Source organism: Piliocolobus tephrosceles, chromosome 7, assembly GCF_002776525.5.
Source record: "Piliocolobus tephrosceles isolate RC106 chromosome 7, ASM277652v3, whole genome shotgun sequence".
Taxonomy (NCBI): domain Eukaryota; kingdom Metazoa; phylum Chordata; class Mammalia; order Primates; family Cercopithecidae; genus Piliocolobus; species Piliocolobus tephrosceles.
The window spans coordinates 19579511-19586571 of NC_045440.1; positions in this window are offsets into that span (position 1 = coordinate 19579511).

A 7061-nucleotide genomic window follows, 5' to 3' on the forward strand; every position below is an offset into this window, starting at 1 on the left:
AAATTCAGACCACCAAATATGCATGAAAGCATGAGGAAAGGCTTGTGGATAAAAATTGTCGGAGGAGAAACATTCTTTTACTCTGTTCTACCCAGAGCCAACAGTCATGTTTTCTCATTGTCTCCCTCTGTAGAATGGGTAACTTTTTCAGGTCGCTCACTGAAGGGCCCCAGCTTTATGCATGGGTATTTTCACTATGTTTAGATTATAGCCCTTTTCTCTTAGGTCCTATATGTGCACACTTAAGACACAAAGGACAAATGCCAGCCTCTGTGGAAATCACTTACTTTGCCCCAGCTTAGCCACACTTCTAAAAGACTCATATTTTAAATCCCACATGTATAGGTTAGCTGTACTTAATGGAGGGGGGTTCATCTGAACTTTTTTTTATCTGTTCTTGTCCTCCATAGACTTCATTTGAGAGATTTCTGAACATACCAAGAAGACTCCTATGCGTTAACGAAGAAGTTAATATTCTTTCTAGTGTGGTATGAAAGATTTCAAGACACACTCGTGTAAGAGCTGCCTCATAATCTTGAGATTCTTACCATCAGACACATACTTCTTTGAACCCAGGCACTAATCTGCAGAGGGGCCTGCTAAAATTGGGGTTGCCAGGGAAGAGCAATATATAAGCCATTGTGTCCTGATAACCCAGCAGACACTGGCTAACTGTCATTTGGCCAGACTGGAAAAGGTAGGGTTGGGGGAAACAAGGGGAAGGCAGGAGAGCTCTGGAGACTAACCCATTATCTAGAGAGGGAAAGTGGTAGGGATAGAAATTAAAGAGAGAGACATATATCAGTGTTGGCTATTGAGAGGTTAGTTGGCTAGAGGATAACAGGAGTTTCCCTAGGAACACTCAGAGGACAATTTGGGTGAGCAGTATGAAGAAACAGATAGGATACTAAATAAAAACCACAGTGTCTTAACTAACGTCCTAAAGTCCAGCCCTGCCACCGGGAGAACCATAAATAAAAGGCATGTATAAAATGTGCATGTTTCGCATTAGAGCCATAGCCACAGAAATCAACGAGTTTCATTCCCTTAGATGGGGAAACTGAACCCAGACAGCTGACGATATTTATCCAATATCACATTGTGGGTGTTTGAGATTGTGTCTTCAGATTCCTAATGCCAGCACTCTTTCTGTCTCCTAAGAGAACTCAACACTTTTGTCACCCAACATGGTGTGTTCATATAGAACCCTAGTTACAGAAGGTATCATAGCATCATTTGAAGAAAAGTTAAGTGGTCAGATATGATTGGGAGACGTTGAGGGGGACAGAGTAAAGTACATTTGGGAAGATTCTTTGAATCCCTTTTAGTGTGGAAGAACTGTGATATGTGATGCTCAAACAGAGGGGTATAGAATAGAGGATTTCCCAAATGTATTCAACTACGAGATCTGTTTCATAATTGAACATCTCAAGGAATCAATGTTCAGAAGAAAAGAATCTGGGGGATATTAAGCCATATCATACTGCTCTTCTAACTCTTTAACTTTTCCAAAATGTTTGTGGAATTCATGACAACAAGCATTTATTAAGCACAAACCATCTGCCCAGCCCTGTGCTAAAGCACTGGAGGACACGAGGATGAACAAGGTCCCTGACCCCGGGATGCTTATATTGTCCTAACAATAGTCAGACATGTGCATACATAATTGTAAGCCTGCATAGAATATGATTAAGTACCTCTGGGAAATTATGATAATGTTTGGGGGTTAAAAGGTTGGAAGCTTCACTGCTGAACAAAATCTTCACGTCACATCTAACAAATACCTAAAGTTCACTTTTCCAAAACTGAGTCTCTGATCCTAAACCTGCTCCTTTGTTAGTCTTCCCCATCTCGGGTCATGACATCTTTCTCTTTTCTCAGGCTAAAACCATTATAATCATCCTTGACTGTTCTTTTGCTCGCTCACCTCACAACCAGTCCTTTAGATGATTTTGTTGACTCTAACCTCAAAATAAATTCAGAATACAAACACTCCTCACCACCTTCACTACCACACAGGCGTATATTATGATCATCTCTCACTTAGATAACAGCCACCATGTCCTCACTAGTCTCCCTGCCTCCACCCTTGCACCCCTATAATTTTCAACATGATAGTAGATGGAATCCCTTTAAAACCCAAGTCAGGGCCTGGCACGGTGGCTTACGCCTGTAATCCCAGCACTTTGGGAGGCTGAGGCAGGTGAATCACGAGGTCAGGAGATAGAGAGCAGCCTGGTCAACATGGTGAAACCCCACCTCTACTAAAAATACTAAAATTAGCTGGGCTTGGTGGCACATGCCTGTAATGCCAGCCACTCAGGAGGCTGAGGCAGGAGAATCACTTGAACCAAGGAGTTGAAGGTTGCAGTGAACCGAGATCGCGCCACTGCACTCCAGCCTGGCAACAGAGCAAGACTCCATCTGAAAAATAAAAAAATTAAAAAAAGAAAAACAAAAAAACCCAAGTCAGATTATGTGATCCCTTGGTTCAGAACAATCCAGTAGCTTCCCTATTCACCCAAGTGCAACGCCAAGTGCAATGACCTGTTTGGTCCTGAGTGATTTGGTCCCATTATCTCTTTGGCGATATATTACTCCTCTCCTCTTTAACCCATTTCCCATTTTAAAAAAAAAGTGAAGCTCACTGCCAGGGCTCATTTAATTTTATATAAACACAATCTTTGCAGCTGAAGCAAATCTGACTGATTTCCAATGTGAAAATAAAACATAAAAACTGTTCTTGGAGTTATTTCTAAACAGAACTAGTCTCTAATCCTAATGTAACAGAAATGTATATGATGTTACATAAGAGAACACCTATTTCAAATTACAAGCCCCTCTCCCTAGCATTCCTTTCCCTGACTTGCTTTTTCAGCAAACACTTAACCTAATACACTAAATAAACTAATTATTCATTTCTTTATTGTCTCTCTCTCTCCATTAGAATATAAGCTTCATAAGAGCAAAGATATTCACCTGATTTGTTTTCTGCTGCTGCTTCTGCACATAAAACAGTGCCCAGCATATAGCTCAATAAATACTTGTTGAATAAAAAATGAGCAGAACAAGTTGTAGGTATTGAGAAAGGCTTAATGAAGAAGGTGGCATTTGGGAAAACCTGGGGAAGAAGAGGCAGAGTGAACAGAATATTGAGAAGTCTCTCGAACTGCTTGCATCCTGGTGCAGCTCTGACAGTGGCTACTGTCTGACCTTGGCCAAGTCACAGCCTCTCTCAGTTGCACTTTGATTGATGAGGGATTTCAGGATGGGATTCCTGAGAGGGTCTTGGGTGTCTGGGGAGAAAAGGGAGCATGTGGCTCTGCTCGTTTCCACCAGAGTGGCTTTGCACATTTCTCATGGACGAGTGGCATCCTGCACAAGACTGCATTTGAAAAGTGTTCCACTGCCAGCAACAGAAAGCTTGAAAACCATTGCTCTTGGTGGTCTCGAAGGCACCTGCCCCTCTTTAGACATGAGATCACTGGACAACCCAGGCTAGGAGAGTGGAGATGGATGGACCTTCCAGGTGGTAGAAAACTGTCCCTTAGATCAGTCCGATTGGAAATTGAAGGACTGAAGCCCACACCCTAGGGCAAGCAGCCTATGTTCCAAATCCTGAATCCCGCCACGGCCAAGCTGCTCGCCCCAAAGGCTGGGTGTAGGGGACCTTCAAAGCCAATGTCCCACCCTGTCGCTTAGCGGGTGAAGAACAGAGCAGACAGCCCCGCTTGGGAAATTCAGCAGGTGTCAGAATTCAGTTGGTTCAACTTCCTGGGTAAATTAAGAGCCCAGGATTCCAGCCTCACACTAATTAAATCATAAGAGAAAATGATAGAGTGAAGAAAGACGACGCTGGAGTGGTTGAAAGCTGCGGAAAGTCTGTGCTAATGATAGCTGATTCTACATTAGCAAGAATGCCTTCGGTTACCCGTGGAATGTGCTGAAGCAGAGGCTTTTGTCAGGCCAAACACATCTGTGAATAATTGAACAATATTCGTGTCGAAGGAGTCAGCAATTTATCAGCAACTTGGCCTCCACTTTTAGGAGTGAATAACTTTTTGAAAGAGGAGATTAAAACCATGTACATACTCACATGTTACTGTTGTTGCAAAAGGAAGTTCAGATCTGACAACTCTTGTATGTGACAATTTACAATATTAACTTGAAATATTCTGAATTTTATTTATGCAAGATTCAGAATCAGATGCAATGAAGTTGGATACTCTCCGCCCCTCACCTTCATCAACACACATGATCACTCACAATCCCCCACCCCAGAGGCAGCTGCTTCTGCTGTGTCCATCTCAGAGACTCCAGGCAGTCCCTCTACCCACTCCCCTCCAGGGACCCTCAGCCTGCATGGTCATGGCTCAGGCCTGAAGGACTCTTCCTTTGGCAGAGTCCTGTCAGGTGTGCCCTGAGCAGCTGTCAGCACTCAGCTACCAGTCCCCATGCACCTGAGACCTCTGGGGAGGGCATTCCTACAGCAGTGCTGAGGCTGGCCAGCCAACCAGGAGAGCCGCCAGGAGGAGCCCGGCTGTGAAAATCAACTCAGTACCAAGAGAAGAGACTAGGAAGTCAAAGCCAAGAAACTTAAAGATCGATCGAGCACAGCAGAGCCAGTGTTTGTTGATAAGAAACCCAAGGCCTGGAGAAGGACAGTGACTTGGCCAAGGTGCAAGAGTAGCAGAGCCACACGGTGCCCCTCAACTTCCTCGTGTCTTTCAGAAACATGGACTCATTCCTCCTGTCTGCAAAGCAGAAAACATTTCACTAAACACTGAAGACGAGAGGTTTGGAAACATCAGGAGGAATGAATTGCCAACCTCCTGTACACATGGCAGAGCCCTGGCTGAGCAGGTCCCTGGGGCTCTCAGTAACACATTCCTGTGAGAGGGCTCCCTAGAGGGAGAGGGAAGAGAAAAGGCAGCCCTCAAGTTGAGTTTTCCCACCTTCCTCTGTATACATGTGTGTATATGCCTGTGTGTGGGTTTGTGTATATGCATGTATCTGTATATATATATGCATGCATGTGCATATGTGTATGTGCATGCATGCGTGTGTGCATATGTGTATATACATGCAGAGGTGCATATGTGTGTGTATATGTATATGCATGTATGTGTGCATGTGTCTGTGTGCATGTGTGCACATGCATGTGTGTATATGTATGCATGTCTGTGTGGCTTGCATGTCTGTGTGTATGTAGGGGAGGCATATGTATATGTATTTATATCTTTGATCATTTTCTTCAGAGGATCAGAGACAATGTAGACCTTGGATGGAGGAAACGGCCTTCCTTAGGGAGTGATGCTGAGAGAATGACCCTGGTATTGATCTCAGCAAAGCTTGGTATTGCCGTTCAGTTTGTGCAAGCTGGTCCCTCTCTGATGAGCCTTTCATGCCTGGCACTGCCCTCCCTGGCTACCAACCCACAGCCAATTTCCTCCCAAAGTCACAGCCAGGGCCACCCTCATGCCCAGCCGCTAAGGAAGCCCCTTTCCTCTCAGCTCCGAGAGAAGGATGAGTGGCCAGGAAGAGGGGACCACCTCCTGATGGGGCAGCAGTAATGTGATAAGATAAAAATAGAGGTGGTAGTGGCTGGCTTTAAAAGGAAATCTCTGCAGGGGCACCTTTTGATGTAGGATCCTGGAAGATGTTGAGTCCTCCTTTTCCAGGCTCCAACCACTGTCCCAATCCCACCCCCAGCACTGTCTCCCTCCCTACTGCCTGCTTCTTCCAAGAAAAATGCCCGTATCAGAGGGTTTCCCGACTCAACAGCTCTGTACCCTGGAACCATCAGGTTAGAAAAAAGAATACACCACCAACTCGCTATGTGGTCCTGAATCAATCATGCTCCTCCCGGGACTTCAACTTTCATAGACATAAAACGAGGAATTGAGTTCACACCAGCTTTCTCCTCTCCCCTTCTCTAAATCACAAACAGTATAGTGAGGGGTCCAGGCATGGGGCTGCCCTCCCCCTTAGCAGCCTCAAGCTGGCCTGTCTTCCAGGCCACCTTTTATGCCACCTTCCTCCTCCCCACTCTGCTGTCCAATTCGCCTAGCAGTGGTCAGCACTGCAGCCTTCAGAACTCTTTCACAGATGCAAGTGACAAACCATGATAGAAAGAAAAATAGAACCTATCACCTCGCCCAATGGAGAGTTCTGAGGATTGACTAACTTCACACCAGATGCATCCGGAGGCTTGGGCGGCAGCACCGGGACCCTGCTCCTCCTCATGTTCAGGTTTGGGAATTATGGTCTTGGGGTCATGCCCAGTCTTCCTTCAGGGGGGCTATGTGGTTGCTGAAGCCTGTCCATTCTTTCTGCTTCAATTCCAAGAGGAAACAAAGGGCTTCTCTTCCAGGAACTCCACAGAGTTCTAGATTTGCTAAGCAGATAAGCAGAGGTCGGGAGCCCAGTCCTGGGTGATAAGAGGCCTTGGAGGGGGGAACGTGAGTAGAGGTCAACGTCATGGCTCATCGTCCCTCAAAGAGAACTTGGAACCCAGGACAAATAAGCAATTGCTGAATGGGGGAGATGGATACCGTGATTCTGGGATTTCAGTAACATGATTTTGTATCAACAAAATGGGAAATGGCCTGTCTCAGGGAAAGGGGCCACAGCTACCAAACGAGACTTGGAAAATGAGAATTCTGCTTCAAACACACTGAAGAAGGGAGGTCAGAATCCCTCAGGAAAAAATGGCAAGAGCAGACACCAAAGAGCAGGCGCGCACACACACACACGTACTGCAGAGTGGATGGTGCATTCCAGACCCGCCAGCAGGGCCATCACCAGTGTTCATCCCTGTTTGCTAACTGGACCTATGGTATGTCCCTGACCCAGGTGGTTGGATCCTGCAAAGGCCACACTGAAGTCATCACCACCCACCTCTGTCCCCATCCGCCACCCTCTGTCCCTCGCAGGCTTCCCTCCTGCCCCAGGCAGAGCCCCTCTGGGCTCCTCCAAAGGCATCCGCAGCCACAGAGCGAGTGAATCAGAATCGAGAGAAATCTCACTCCAACATCAGACGCTGCCTCTTTGCCCAGAAA